The following is a 16662-nucleotide window of genomic DNA, read 5'->3' on the forward strand; positions in this document are numbered from 1 at the left end:
ATCAATAATCAGCTGTGCATATAACTTTGGCCGGGTGGAAAAGCAACATTGGCAGATAAAGTGGAACACGTTTTGCAAAATTCCGCAATTCCAGTAACTGAGCTTCGTGGTCGTGCGGCTAGCGGCGTCGGTCATTTAGGCGTTGTGAGTTCGATTCCCGCTCCAGCCGAAGAAACTTTTTTTCAAAATGTGAAGGATATTATTGGAGTTGCATATACATTGGCGCATCCAGCCCGCATGATAGAAGCAAAATGCATGACATATAACAGTATCATGGCGACCTGAGAGTCATACCACATGCGTCGCATATACAGGGGATGGCCAAAATGATTGGGATAGGCAACTTTTTTTCTCCCACAAAAAAAAATCAACATGCTGTAACTTTTCATAGAGTGCATCAAAAAATCTCAAATTTTGACTGTTTGTCAATCTATTATGTGTGCATCATTGGTACAAATTTGGGCTCGATTGAATAATTTTTCGCGAAGTTAGAACCGTTCGCGTAAAACACTATTTTTTAGACAACTCATTTTTGAGCTGTCATAACTCGGAAACCAGTGAACCAAATTGAATGAATTTTTTAACGTTTATCAACAATATATTGATACTCAATACAACGTTATAAAATGTAATATTTTCTCACGGCGAATTAAGTTATATCGGGTTGAAATTTTTACCCATATAGAGGAAAATAAGTAAAATTTACAACACCACACAAAAATTATTAAATGTGTTCTTCCTTCAATCTAAATAGGCTCTGTTATATCTGATTAGAGATAATTTGAGAACAGAAGTGGAAAATCTTTGGATATCAACACTAAAATTTATTCACATTAATGTAAAAAAATTACATTTTTTCGAGAAAAGTCCAAAAATTGTCAATCCATGATAACTTTTTTCAACGTTTAAAAAGTATCTATGTTTTAATAGTTTGTGAAGCATTTACATATTGTTAGTGTACGTTCAAAATTTCATTCAATTCGGTTTACTGGTTTCCGAGATATGACAGCTCAAAAATGCGTTGTCTAAAAAAAGGTGTTTTACCCGAACGGTTCTAACTTTGCGAAATATTAATCAATCCAGCCCAAATTTGTACCAATGATGCACATATAATAGGTTGACAAACAGTCAAAATTTGAGATTTTTTGATGCGCTCTATGAAAAGTAATAGCATGCTGAACTTTTTTGTGAGAGAAAAAAAAGTTGCCTATCCCAAACATTTTGGCCATCCCCTGTAACTCTCACTTCCCATTTTCAACCTTAGATTAGATTCATATGATATTCCAATAGTGCAGTAATATATGATTGACATATAACAGTGATCGGAAGAGTTGGCTCAGTGTAGTGGGATTGAGTCCCGTGGTCATTGGTGGAGACTTCAACGCCTGGGCGATTGAGTGGGGTAGCCGCTTGACTAACGCGAGAGGATACACGCATAGTGACCATCTGGCGATTCGATACAGAGTGGAACACGGAGGAAGACGGCCACAGCCGAAGGTAATCGACCGTCATCGGGGATGGCTGATAAGCCGGCATTTGTGGAACGATTGTTTATGGAGGGTAACACCGACGATCTTTCCAGCGATGACAGAAACGAATTTCCGGAGTGATGGAAAGGGGAAAGATTTATTCTACTGCCAAAACCCGGGAAGCCACCTGGCGACCCGTCGGCATACAGACCTATCTGTCTACTGGACGCCGCCGGAAAACTGTTGGAACGGATCATTCTGTTGAGGCTGATGGTCTATACCGAGAAACCCGATGACTCTGGTCTTTCGGGTAACCAGTTCGGCTTCCGGAAGGGTCGATCGACGGTGGACGCTATTAGGGCTGTAACCAAAACGGCCGATATAGCGCTCCAAAAGAAGCGAACAGGAATCCGCTATTGCGCGGTCGTCACGCTGGACGTTAAGAATGCGTTCAACAGTGTCAGCTGGGCCGCCATCGAGTGCGCAATACACCACCAAGGAGTTCCGATTAGCCTATGCCGGATACTGGAGAGCTACTTCCAGAATAGTGTGTTAATCTATGACACCGAGGAAGGCGAGAGGAGCTACAACATCACCGCAGAGGTCCATCCTGGGCCCGGTACTATGGAACGCGGCGTATGATGGCGTATTGAGGATCAAACTTCCACCGGGCGTAAAGCTGGTCGGCTTCGCCGATGATATTACTCTCGTGGTATACGGCGAGTCGATAGAGGAAGTGGAACTAACAGCAACTCACGCAATTGGCGTAGTGGAGAACTGGATGAGGTCGGCACTCGCGCATCACAAAACGGAGGTGGTGGTGGTAAACAACCGCAAGTCTGAACAGCAGGCAGTGGTCATCACAGGTGGATGCACTATCAACTCTAAGCGCTCACTGAAGCAATTCGGGGTCATGATCGACGATAAGCTGAAATTCGGAAGCCACGTAGAATATGCCTGCAAAAGGGCAAGCATGGCGATAATGGCATTGTCAACGATAGTGTCAAATAGCTTGGCAATAGTCTCGAGTAAGCGTAAGCGGCACGCGGCAGTAGCGGTCTTCATACTACGGTATGGCGCCGCTGTATGGTCGAAGGCGCTAGTGGTTAATCGAAACGTGAAGCGACTTGAGAGTACCCACAGGCTGATGTGCCTTAGGCTGCGGCCAGAGTGGACGCGTCACGCGACGCGACGCGGTGCGGCGCGTTTTTGACGCGGCTTCCAACGCGGCTTGATAACCACAGTGAACGCGGTGCAACGCGTCTGTTCGTAAAGCAAACTGAAAAGTTTTCATAATTTCCGTCTCCTTTGCACATGAATACTGACCATAACTATTTTATTTATTAACTACTAGCTGTCCCGGCAAACGTCGTACTGCCTGCCTATTGCGTTTTTTGACATGCAGCTCCGTAGAAAAATGCCCCGCACAATGAAGTTTCAAACTTTCTCGTTTTCGGTGCTTTTCCGGTCGATTTTTCTAATTCTTTTTTCGCACGAACACGTCGGAGCCCTGCACGAATAAAACACTGAAAGAATGGTGCAGATTCGTTGGCCCGTTTTCGAGCCTATTCGTGACATACAAACACCATTCCATTTTTATTTATATAGATTTTATTAAACTGACCATAATTATGTCATTTTTCAAAATACAACAAACGGTGAGAAGTTTTGATAAGATTTTTTGGATATTGGATCACTTCACACCATCAATGTATAATTTCCAACTCGGGTTGCAGAGACAGATTGTGAAAGGTTCGCCTTGACAACCAGTAGCACACAATCAAAGTGAGCTGTCTCCTCTCTATCGGTTTAAGAGTCATAACATTTCAACAGTTTTCTAGAGGTTTTTGATGAACAATTTCCAAAAAATATGTGATTATTGTGCTCAACCTAAAATTAAAAATGAACCATTTATCTAAATTTACCTTCAAATGCTATTTACATCTGATGATTCAAAAGAGGTGTACATTTGGGACAATGATGATTCCCTAACCTTAAATCTACCCGTCCTTTAGGTACAAATTTTGAAATTTTATGAACAACAAGATTTAACGTATACAACAAGAGCTACCACAGGGTTGTATACGTTAAAAAATGGCGCCCTTCGTTTATTTTTAAACAGCAAGGCAATGGAACAAGTTTGTTAACTCAAAATAGTATATTTTTATTTTGAAACTATTTTTTAAGCTTACAGCCCTAGTAGAATACTTTGAGATAGTAAAATAAACGAGAGGGTGCAAACGCCTTTTTGTGCATGAAACATGGTAGGGCTAATGTGAAAGCTCTGCTTGTAATGGGTGTAGAATGACAGAGATTTTGATTATTTCCGTTAAATCTTTAGTCATAAATTCAAAGGAATTACTGATTTTGATTCACAGAATAGAAGATAAGTGAGGTTACGAGATGCCACCGGATAATAAACATGTGGTATTATTAATGTTAATATTTTTTACATTCACATTTAAATGCATTTGAAAAACAATTTCGTAAAATAACCGCCATGATTTGGTAAAAACGGACGAAACCCACACAAAAATACAAAATTCTCCGCGCGAACCGCGTGACTTCCGCATCAAAAACAGTGCATGCACTGTTTTGTCGTGCGTCGCGCGGCTAAACGCTTTCCGCTTCGCATCGTTCCGCGCGCACTCTGGCATGTTATGATTGTTTTCCCTGTATTCCAATGAACGGAGTTCTGCCGCGCGTCGACGCGCGACCTGTCAAATGCCGCATTGCACCGCGTCGCGCCGCGCCGGCACTTAGGGTGGTGAGCGCATACCGCACAGTCTCAAAGGACGCGGTATGTGTGCTAGCGGGCATGATGCCCATAGCTTTAGCGGTGGTAGAGGATGAAGAAGCCACCGCAGATTTGCTTCAGATGTCTTGAACTGGGACACAAGTCGTGGAACTGTAAAGGCCTTGATTGTAGTAAGCTTTGTAGGTTATATGGAGGTGAAGGCCATAGTGCATGGCTGTACAAACCCTCCCAAGTGCTTGATTTGTTTCGTGAAAATGGCAAACAGCAAATACCCAACGGGAGGTCCAAGAGTGCTGGAACGTGGATGGATCCAAAATGGGGGCGATATGGACAACAGGGTCCAGTAGTTTGTGTACATCCTACGAGGGTTGACTTCAACGCCTGTGCTTTGAATAGGGAAGTCGTTTCACGAACCAGCGAAAATCCTGATAAAAACACTGACCAGTGACCATGCCTGATGTCGATCTGGATATGAGCGGAAACGATCATCGACATTGCTATTTTCGCAACGATTACGTACTGATGTTGAGTGAAATGAGCGATGGATGGCCGTTGATCGCCGCTGGCGATCAGCGACGATCACCGATGAGAAACTTTCGGAACTTAAAATACCTATACCAGAAGCTTCTGGGATGTTCAGAACTGATATGCAGCATTGGATGGAAGAAGGGGCATCCTCTTTCATTCTTCTCTTTCTCGTTTGTTTATGAGTAAGAAAAAAAGGATACGCAAAATGCCAAAGTCGTTTACAATAAAACAGCAAACTACAAATAAAAAAAATAAAATTATATCTTGCAAAAGGGTCATTAGGGGTCATTGACAAAAGGAAACTCTCAGCTAAGGCCTGAAGTACACTGGGTCAAATATTTGACAAGGAAAGAACTCAAGAAACAACATCAGTTTGACACTAATGAAAATTCGATCGAGCCAAACAAGATGTTTGAGCATTGGATTCTTTTTAAACAAATATTTGACATGTAATTTATTTATTAACGAAATGATACCCTGTTGACTGTGAGACCTTTTTTTAGGTCAAGGAAAGGCACATACAGAATTGATAAAAACATACTTAAGGAGCTAGCAACTGAATTACAGTCTGCAAGTGTGACTAACTGTAACTTATTGTAGATAAAATCGTTAGAGGTATATAACTAAAATCACAAAGTCTGCTTCTTCTTGGTTACATACTTCTAATGGCCTAAATTGACCCTGTGTATTAACGGCTTAACGGCCGTGGAAGTGCTCATAGAACACTAGGCAGAGAAACATGCATTGTCCTTATTAGGTACTTTAAGCCACGAAGATTCACCACAAATCTTGCTTGAAACTTTCAGTGTATAAAAGTTATACGAGATACGTTTATGTAGGGAAAATTACGTATTTTCGGCATTTTTGATCTCTTCGTCAAGGGCAGGGTATGAAAAACGGATCACGCCGAAAAACAAACGCTTTGTCCTAAGCGGTGCATGTCGGTAACAAAGGCGCTCCGCAACAAACGCATGTCAGACGATGAGAGCAATAAAACAAACATCGCTTGCCGTGCGTGTGCCGATATTCCGGCTTTTCTGCTGAAAATTTCGACCCACATCATCGAATTCATAAGCATTTGAACGAATTAAGACTCTTGCAAACCTCAGAGTCGAGTTACAGTTGTAAAACATTGCGAAAATCATGATGTGAATAGAAAGAGACAAATATTCCTACCGTTTTTGTTGTGAAGAAACTCGGGAGCGATTTTGTCATTATCTGCTAACAAAAAAACAAAGCGTTGTTGCCGTGCCTTCTTTGTTGCCTATTTTTCGCTTGCGGTGGCATATTTTGCGTACAAGGGTGTTTTTTAAAGCTGTTGAACACAGAGTTGGTCTCAAATCCTTCCCAATCAAGCTGAATTATACGACCAAGTTTCAGAAAATATGGTCGACTAAAGCCCGAAAGCCCCTAATGACGAAGAGAACAAACCTGCCGATAATACCCATCGTCACCCTATATGTTAATGGAAAAAATAGTAAGTTGGACGAAATTAGGTGTATTCTAATGTTTTCAGAACTGCAATTTTAAAACAGTGTGTCTAAACCGGAAGATGCCATACAAGGAATAGGAAATTACTATCACTTCCCAAGCTTACAAATTATCTTATATTCGCATTCCTCTCTTCTGGGATTAAAATCCCGATGAACATAAACAGAAAGATATACAAACCCGTCGGAGAACTCGAAGCCACCCAAATTTGCCACAAATTCACAACAAAAGTCGCTCTTCCCGTAGTTAGTGAAACTCTGGCGATGCGATAATCATTCCCATCATCACTCAACGTAGGCGCTTCGCACGAAATGAAATACGCGCTACTAGTTCACGAGACACCCCGCACAAAATGAAACTCAAGATGGAGTCCACTCACAAGCCGCAGAAGCAAACGCGCAAGGCGACGTCGTGGAACTCCCCCTGCCACCGGGGACCACACGTCGCTCGCTCTCGGTGGTGGACGCTTGCAGACACGAGGAGAGCGGGAGCGGTGGGCGCGCACCAAGGAGGAAACGAAGAGGTAGAAATATGTAGCCACTCTTGCAATGGCTGGCGTAAGCAAAATTTTCAACTCGATTTTTGGCCGCCGGACCGCGTCGGAAACTTACCGAAAACTACCGTGAAAGGTTCCCCGCGCACTGGGTCGCACTTTTGCACTATTTTTCACCGAAAACTGACAATTTTTTCACTGTTTTTTTACGGCTTGAACGGGAGCAGCACTCGCTTGTTCACTTGTTTGTGGCATCAAAGACGGGGAGAAAATTTTCCTTTATCGGTCACCCATGAGGCCCGTTCGTTTCGTGAAGTGGCGTCACCCAGTGCGGTTTACCCGCGTCGCGCAGCGTGAGTGCTTTTGAGAGATCAGGGCGCAGTTTCGCTGATGGGGCACCAGAAAAGTGTGGCCAGAAAAGACGATTTTGTTATCGGCGAAACAATACACTGAAAGGAGCCTTGCAGTAATGACAAGCACAAAAATGTTTTTAAATTTACCATGGCAAAACTAGAGTCCCTATAATTAGAGTCTGGCGGACTGTCACTTTCGACCGGAGCCAATCGAGCATGACGTCATAGTGTCCTCACCGATAAATGCTACATCGTGACGTCATGCTCGATTGGCTCCGATCGAAATTGACAGTCCGCCAGACTCTAACTAGACTGACTCTAGGCAAAACATGATCATTGACCCACCAACGCTTCTTGTGTGCGTTTTGTTTCTTCTCACATCAACCGGTTCGATAACTGAGTGGTAGCGTGCGAGCCTGGTGATGTCAAGATTCTTGGTTCGAATCCGGTTGCCAAAAGAAACTTTTTTTTAATTGAAAATCGAGTCCATGGTAAAATTGAAAACATAATTCTGTTGAATTAAAACGAAACTCAGTCTGCACAAATTTAGTGGTGTTGTGCATTTAAATTGACCCTCAGAATGCTCAGAATAGTAATTTTCACCGCAAGCCGCCGTTCAGTGTAGGGTACTGCAAGCACCCCGCATAGATAAATACAATTTGTCGTAAACTCCAAACAATAAATTTCTTCTATCTGATGAGGTTACTCTTTGTTAAATAGTTGCTGAAGTGTTGAAAAATATGATAGTCAAAGCATTCGACTATATAGCACAATTTATGTAATCCATACCAAGTTGTAACAATGTACTATAATGTGCAGAAATTGTAAAACGGTAGAAAGATGAAAACTTTTGAAAAATGGTAGCAATATTAATTCACATTATGCCAAATTGTTAGCGCTTGTTTTGGGTAACATACTAACACACGTGAATCCCACAATATGTTACTGATGTTGCACAATTTGACATGCAGTTACGCATTGGTATCTGTGAGCGAATGGAAATCTGATTGCTGTGAAAGTTTTCACAACAAAATAAAATTGGAAAGCCTCAGACCCAAATCGCAATTTCGTTAGTGCCCGGTTCTCAGGAAATCTGAAACACTATCGGGTGAGTATTTTAGCTAACGTAAAAATAGTACTTACGCGCCAATTTAAACAAAACCAAATATTTTCTCCCTGCAGTCTGAAACAGTTTCCACACGAAACAGACCGACGGTTTCCGCCGCATTGGCAAACAAACATCACTCTCATTACCGTGCTGGAGGTAGCTCGGAAGTTAGTTTCAATGCCCCACCGATTGTGTTCCGCACCTCCATTAGCTGTCGCAGAGGAGGCCCCCGCCGAATGTTTCGGTGAAAGATGCCACTGAGCAAGCTGGAGTTCTCGGAGGAAATCGCTTTTGGTGCTGTACGGTGCTGTATGGTGCCGAACCATGTATGCGGAAGACGAGGAAATCCGGCATGTAGTGAAGATCAATCCGGGTGTATTCACTGACCAGAACACCCAACAAGCACTGCTGGAAAACGATAAATGTGACGGTACTGCAGAAGGATTTCGAATTATTTCAAACTCCCAGCCCAGGATGATTGATGGAAAGCGTTGAAGGCGGTGTCAGGAGGATGTCTGGGTATTCGGGAGAAAGGTGCTTCAAGGACTTATTCGGCGAGTTTTTATGAAGGAAATGGCTGCGGAGAAGATGAAGAACGTGATCAATATTGCTGACTGCACCCCAAATTGGACTGACACAAAATTGTGCACACACCTTCAAAGTGTGATTACAGCGCAGGGATACGTCGGATCGAATTGAGGTCTTCGGTGCACTTATTCCTTGTAAATGGAGGAATAAGTGCCCCGAAGACGTCGAGACAATCCGAGGCAAAATGTGCACTTTTATCACGCTTTTTAGGCGTACCATAAAAAGTGTGATAGTGCAATTTGGGATGTAGTCTGCAATATATCAGAACAAATTATTAGAAAAACATTACGAATAACATTAATTCCTTTATAATCATTTTACTTCAATTAAACAGTTCAGATAAATTAATGATTTTTTTTTTGTAAATTGGGCAATTAAGCTGTAATGCATTATACGTATATACTGCGTATACAAAGCAAGCATTATTCTGTATCAACAATTAAATCAGGTGATGTAAAATAGAAAAGAATCTTAATTGATAACATTCAATTAATTAACTTAAAATTAAACTTGTTTAGTTGATTATTAACGCAATGCTTGCTTGTGTACACAGTACATATGCATGCATTACAGATTGAGCTGCCAAGCCCGTGCATAGTTATTTTTTAACAAATATAAACGAATAATATAGCATGCTGTTGATTTCAACATAAAGCGCAATAAACGAACATTTTCATTGATGTTACCATTTTCCGTTATATGTATGGTTAAACAATTTTGCAACAATATGACTTAGATTTATTGATGCAAAAAATGAACAATATGTCAACAACTTGGCTTATTGTACTGCGAAAATTTTGTTCGAGAAAAAAGCCGATTTTTTATTGTAACCTAACTTAACAGCCTATTCGTCATATTGTGAAATAGCCCATTACAATTTGCCAAATGGTATACTACAATATACTAACACTACCATTTGAAGTGATGATGGATACTATATTATATTGTTCAGGAATTGTCGCAAGTGGTTATGGACAGTGTGTGAGATAGTACGCTTTTTGTTCACAACTATGCGGGACCTGATCTACACTCAGAAGCAGAACAAATCAGTAACTGTTTTAAAATTAAACATTTTTAGTTTTGCTGCAGTTTATCATTTGACTTGATTAATAACAATGCAAACAATGTCTAGAAAGTTAAACTTGGTAAGAATTTCATGAAAATAGTTTAACTGTTGTGTAAATCAAAGCGTAATGGCGGCTTTTGACGAAAATTGTTTTTCCTTTGAGTCACCAACGGCAAACAAAGTTCTAACAGTCATATTTTTTTTGAATTTTGTGACGATTTCTATTTAAGTTCCAGTCTGGAGCGCTGACCAATAAACAAGCTCGAAAACCAGTTATTTTATCGAGAAATGGTATGTATTTGTTCAACGATAGCGACATTGAACTACGAATTGGCTTCTTTAACGGTGTTGAGATAATTCGATATTCTGAATCTGCATGTCAAACTGAGGGGCTGCAAAACGGTGAGTCGATAAGGAGAGCGTCCAATATAGCTCTGGTCCTCACAAGTTCCTACCTCATGCTTCCACGGGTCAAACGATGACAAAGACCGCCAGCTAAGAGTTGTGTGCTTAGCTGGTAGCGCAGCCTGGGCACTGTTGTCCTTCTGACTTCAGCTAGATTGAGGAGGTACGATCCGAGTGTCTGTTCACCAAGAAGGTGCGGCTCAAACAGCGTCTGTTCTGGCATCCAGCGGCTGAGTAAGAAACGCTGCACCACGCCCAGCTAGATCCAAGGTGGTAGCCCCATCAGCGTGGTCGTCCCAGTGTTGGTTGGGACGTTAAACAGAACTGGCACGATGGCCCTCCGGCGAGACAGGAGTGTTGGCGTAGGCCCAATAAGCCACCCGTAAAAATCCCCATTGCGAATAACATAGGAGAAAATACGACTAGATACAATCGGCAAAGACCCACGCGACGAAATAAGGACTACGATTGGAAACTTGGAACATGGAATTGCAAGTCACTAGGTTTCGCAGGATGTGACAGGATAATCCACGACGAACTACATCCCCGCAACTTCGACATCGTGGCGTTGCAGGAACTTTGTTGGACTGGACAGAAAGTGTGGAAAAGCGGGCATCGAGCGGCTACCTTCTACCAAAGCTGTGGCACCACCAATGAACTGGGAACAGGATTTATAGTGTTGGGCAAGATGCGACAACGTGTGATCGGGTGGCAGCCGATCAACGCAAGGATGAGCATGTTGAGAGTTAAGGGCCGTTTCTTCAACTACAGCATCATCAACGTCCACTGCCCACACGAAGGGAGACCCGATGACGAGAAAGAAGCGTTCTACACGCAGTTAGAGCAAACATACGATGGTTGCTTGTCGCGTGACGTGAAAATCGTTGTCGGCGACATGAACGCGCAGGTAGGAAGGAAGGAAATGTACAGACCGGTAATCGGGCGAAACAGCCTGCACGCCGTAACGAATGATAACGGCCAGCGATGCGTAAACTTTGCAGCCTCCCGTGGTATGGTAGTCCGAAGCACCTTCTTTCCCCGCAAAGATATCCACAAAGCCACCTGGAGATCACCCGACCACCAAACAGAAAACCAAATCGACCACGTTCTAATCGACGGTAAATTCTTCTCGGATATAACCAACGTCCGCACATACCGCAGTGCGAATATAGATTCGGATCACTACTTAGTCGCTGTATGCATGCGCTCAAAACTTTCGACAGTTATCACCACGCGTCGAAGTCGAACGCCGCGGCTCAACATCGAGCAACTTCGTAACGTAGAAGTGGCTCAAGACTACGCGCAGCAGTTAGCAGTGGCCCTACCAACGGAAGAGCAGCTTGTCGCAGCTACACTTGAAGATGGCTGGAGGGACATCCGATCCGCCATAGGTAGTACCTCGGCTACAGCACTAGGCTTCGCGACCCCGAATCACAGAAACGACTGGTACGACGGCGAATGTGAACAGTTGAAAAATGAGAAGAATGCAGCATGGGCGAGAATGCTGCAACACCGTACGAGAGCGAATGAGGCACGTTACAAACAGGCGCGGAACAGGCAGAACTCAGTCTTCCGGATGAAGAAGCGCCAGCAGGAAGAAAGAGATCGCGAAGCGACGGAAGAGCTGTACCGCGCTAAGGACACACGAAAGTTCTACGAGAAGCTGAACCGCTCGCGCAGAGGCTTTGTGCCACAAGCCGACATGTGCCGAGATAATCACGGGAATATTCTCACGAGCGAGCGTGAGGTGGTCGAGAGGTGGCGGCAGCATTACGATGAGCACCTCAATGGCGACGTTGCAAGTACCGAAGGTGGCGTGATAACAGATCTAGGAGTATGTGCACAGGACGAAAGACTTCCGGCCCCTGACCTTCAAGAGATTGAGGAGGAGGTTGGCCGGTTGAAAAACAATAAAGCCGCTGGAGCAGATCAACTACCAAGCGAGCTTCTAAAATACGGTGGAGAAGCACTGGTGAGAGCACTACACTGGGTCATTACCAAGATTTGGGAGGAGGAAGTATTACCACAAACGAAGATATTATGTTTCCAGTTCAAAACCGAATTAGCGACATTTTTTCTTTGACTTCCGCTGCTTTTACCTTGCGTTAAACACAATGTCGGAAGTGGGGCGCTGTATAGCGCACCAGGTGTACAATACAGCGCCCCACTTCCGACATTGTGTTTAACGCAAGGCAAAAGCAGCGGAAGTCAAAGAAAAAATGTCGCTAATTCGGTTTTGAACTGGAAACATAATACAGACGGAGCAGTAATCGTTTTTTTCGGTCGCACCTACTTTCGCAAGCCCCTCTAGTATTGTGTAATTGCGCTTTGGTGAACCCCTTGAACGGGCGAAAACTGAGCGAACTGTCATGCGACTTGTCAAAAACTTGTTTGTTGACTTTGCTCGCGTTTTGCTACCTCCCACCAGCAACACTTGATGCAGACGATGGAAGAGGACCCAGATTTTTTCAACTTTTTCGCGATTCCAAGCGAGAACTTGACCTAAAGGGCTTGATCGACAAATGGACAACGTTCGAGAAAGCTTCGTTCATCAATCGGAAAACCGGACTGGATCAGGAATTGCTGTGGCGTCAGCGGAAATTCGACCACAAATGCGTCTCGCGGATGGATTTGCGAAATATGCACCGCTGAAAGCAAGACCAGCATCTAAATGTTTGGAAACGGCGCTACGTGTCAAGGAACCGCTAAATGAGTCGTTCTTGATTAAAAACGATTGGTTCCTCTTGCTGGTGGATTTAATGGCCCATCAGGGTGAGTGTTTTCGGGCACGATCGGGACAAATTCGGTTGGACGCAAACTTCTAGGTGGTGCTATCGCCGCGGACGGTTCCATTCGGAGAAATTGTTGAGGAAATATCAGCCAAGGTAAGCCATCGTTTCAGGGCAAGTTTTAATATCTTGTTTCTCCGTATCTGCCTAAACGAATTTCACATTAAATATTTCCCTAAAATTTCTCTGTTTCCGCATCCAGAATCCACGCGCTGCCACGAAACATCCTCTGCAGCAAGTCCGCCAAAGCTATTAATCGACCGCTGGTCCATCAAAATGCATTCGCTGTTCGGCTCCAGTGCAAGACTACTTCCGATGGAACTAGATGGCTTCTTCAGCATGTCTCGACCCACGATCTGATCCACGGCGCCAAAGTGCTCGGAAGCGACTTGGAGCGTTCCGACAAGATGGAAACTAAGCGGTTCTACATTTTCCAAGGGTCGTTCTCTGTGCTGAATGTGCAGACCAGTTCCAAGGGTTGCCGAGAAGCAACCTGAAGCAGGATTTTGGCTAGGGTCTCGGCAGCCGGCTACTGTGGGCCTGGAGCAAGATCTACTCATCGTCGCAGTGGTTCGAGGTGTCCAAATTACCGAAACTGGTCTTCCGGCAGAATTTCGTTGAGTTTACATTTTGGGAAATACGCCGATAAGAAGTGAAGTGGCGCTAGTTGTATGAGGTTGTAAGGTAGTTTCGGACGCAAACGCACTTCTTGAATTTCAATGTGTGTTATGAGTGTGCTATTCGATTAGTGTTCTCGATAATATTGCTTTTAAATAAAAGCTTTGTGCTGTATGAGTGGAGCGACGTAACGCAGCTCGTTTTGAATATCAACTGTTTTAAAAGTAAGTTTCTTGCATCACCATGCAATTCTGGAGGACCTGGTGAACCTTATTAAATCAAATCTTCTAGAACCTCTGGAACAGCTTCAGAGGTGAACTGTTTTAAAAGTAAGTTTTTTGCATCACCATGCAATTCGGGAAGACTTGGTGAACCTAAATAGAACTAATCTTCTTGGACCTTTGGTGCAACTCCAGAATGTAACTATTTCAAAAGTAAGTTTCTTGCATCACCATGCAATTCGGCTGGACCTGGTGAACCTTATTAGATCAAATCTTCTGGGAGCTCCGGAACAGCACCAGAAGCGAACTGTTTTAACCCTCTACTTCCCATGGTTGCTCTAGAGCACCATCGATTTTCGACGAACTCCGGACAAACGGAATTAGATGAATATTATGCAATAATTTTTAGAATATGGTTATAACCTCATAAGGTTAACCCAACTACTACCTACTTGTTTCAATAGTTGAACTATTGATAAACAATCAAAAACCTATTGATTTACAACCAAAATTTTTTTCATTGATTTCGAAAAATTTTGCCAATTTGCAATAAGTTTTGTTCTACCACTTTTTTCGGAAACGCTTTGTTGGCATAGATATAGCCGTTCAAAGTCGTGGGAAGGAAAGGGTTAACCCACGAGCGATCGCGCTGTTGTATTTTGTAGAACACGTTGAAAAAATCTCGCTTTTTGTACTCAGCATTAGCGTGGTGCTGACGCAGGTAGTCAACCGCGCGAGTTACGGAAGGTTAAAAGTAAGTTTCTTGCATCACCATGCAATTCGGGAAGACTTGGTGAACCTTTGGTGCAGCTCCAGAATGGAACTGTTTCAAAAGTAAGTTTCTTGCATCACCATGCAATTCGGGAGGACCTGGTGAACCTTATTAGATCAAATCTTCTGGGAGCTCTGAAACAGCTCCAGAAGTGAACTGTTTTAAAAGTAAGTTTCTTGCATCACCATGCAGTTCGGGTGGACCTGCTGGTGAACCTAGATAGGATCAATGTTCTGGGACTTCCGGAAAAGCATCAGAAGCGAACTGTTTCAAAATTAAGTTTTCATTACATTGAGATCCTGGTCTGCGGCCTCATCCACACGGCAATCATACTTCTGTATTTAGCCATGTATATCAAGAACTGCCAATTACAAGAATCTGTTAAACCAATCCCAAGGGATAGGCTCCATCTTTCTGCCTTTAAAATCCAGTACGCCTACATGATTGGCAAGAATGCCTACTTGTACCGCATCTAAGCCTATCTGGCCGCCTCAGCTACGGCCGAATTCATTGCCGACATCGCCCTATCGCCGCTGGAGGCCGCAGAGGTGAAGATCCATGAGACGCCCGGTTATGTCAACAATATGCGCCAAGCTATTCTCAAGATGATGGATGATGGTCTGGGCCCTACTGTAGTGTCTCCAGATTCCTACACCATGAAGAAGTTCGCCTGCTTTGAACGTACCGTCGAGCTGTTATACCCACGCCACGTGCCGACTGCATCTAAAGCGAGTAGCTGGTTGTCGCATTTGCTGTTGGTTACACTTCCTGTTGTTCTGCGCCGTTGTGTCTGACCCGGCTCATATTGACGTATCCAAGCTGAACCAGGCCAAGGGATTCAGTGCCATCGATGTAGCCAAAACGCTAGAATTCAAGGCTAATGACCCAGTCTGAAACCCCGCATCATCATCAATACACTGACCGTCCTACAGCGGTTCATATACGACGCAGCCAAGGTCGCCCGGAATATCCCCCGAACATCACAAAAATGCCAGAGTCGCTGAAAAAAAACCAGGAGTTGAATAAGCCATTTCGCTTCTATAATGTGTTGTGCTCGCAACAAATTATGATTAAGTTTTAACTGAACGACGTCGTGATTATAAACGGGGAACTAACATGTCTTATGAATCGTGTAAACGAACCGCGGAGTACAATCTTATCAAGGTCAAAGTAATAAAACCACTACAGGAAAAGTGTATTTTAGAACAATTGCGTGGAAACCTCTGAAACAACACCATTGGGGTTTGTAGTAAAAGAGAAATGTGGGAGGACTTGGTGAACCAACAAATCTATCTTGAACAAAGCTTCTTTGAGTGAAGCATGATGTCTTGCATCACCATGCATTTTAGGAGGACTTGATGAACCTAGCTTCTTTAAGCAGAGCATGATGTCTTGCATCACCATGCATTTTAGGAGGACTTGGTGATCCTATCTTGAACAAAGCTTCTTTGAGTGAAGCATGATGACTTGCATCACCATGCATTTTAGGAGGACTTGATGAACCTAGCTTCTTTGAGTGGAGCATGATGATTTGCATCACCATGCATTTTAAGAGGACGTGGTGAACCTATCTTGAACAAAGCTCCTTTGAGTGGAGCATGATGATTTGCATCACCATGCATTTTAGGAGGACTTGGTGAACCTAGCCTGAACAAAGCTTCTTTGTGTGAAGCATGAGGTCTTGCATCACCATGCATTTTAGGAGGACTTGGTGAACCTAGCTTGAACAAAGCTTCTTTAAGTAGAACCTGATGTCTTGCATCACCATGCGTTTTAGGAGGACGTGGTGAACCTATTTTGAACAAAGCTTCTGTGAGTGGAGCATGATGATTTGCATCACCATGCATTTTAGGAGGACTTGGTGAACCTAGCCTGAACAAAGCTTCTTTGAGTGAAGCTTGATGACTTGCATCACCATGCATTTTAGGAAGACGTGGTGAACCTAGCTAGAACACAGCTTCTTTGAGTGGAGCATGATGTCTTGCATCACCATGCAATTTGGG

At 43.5% G+C, this 16662-nt stretch overlaps 1 protein-coding gene and 1 pseudogene across 5 annotated transcripts in view; one reads left to right on the forward strand and one right to left on the reverse strand.

Annotated features, from left to right (window-relative positions):
• The window catches only part of LOC109432985 (modifier of mdg4), a 47507-nt gene extending 40489 nt beyond the window's left edge, over positions 1–7018 (reverse strand). For all 5 annotated transcript variants that reach the window (XM_019709350.3, XM_019709356.3, XM_019709352.3 and 2 more), the window contains exon 1: positions 6858–7018. The gene's annotated coding sequence lies outside the window, so the exon portion shown is untranslated. The remainder of the gene's footprint in view (positions 1–6857) is intronic.
• Positions 7019–14201: 7183 nt separating this feature from the next.
• LOC109418666 (solute carrier family 25 member 3-like) lies at positions 14202–16364 on the forward strand (annotated as a pseudogene).
• Positions 16365–16662: the final 298 nt, after the last annotated feature.

Source organism: Aedes albopictus, chromosome 1, assembly GCF_035046485.1.
Source record: "Aedes albopictus strain Foshan chromosome 1, AalbF5, whole genome shotgun sequence".
NCBI classification, from domain to species: Eukaryota; Metazoa; Arthropoda; class Insecta; order Diptera; family Culicidae; genus Aedes; species Aedes albopictus.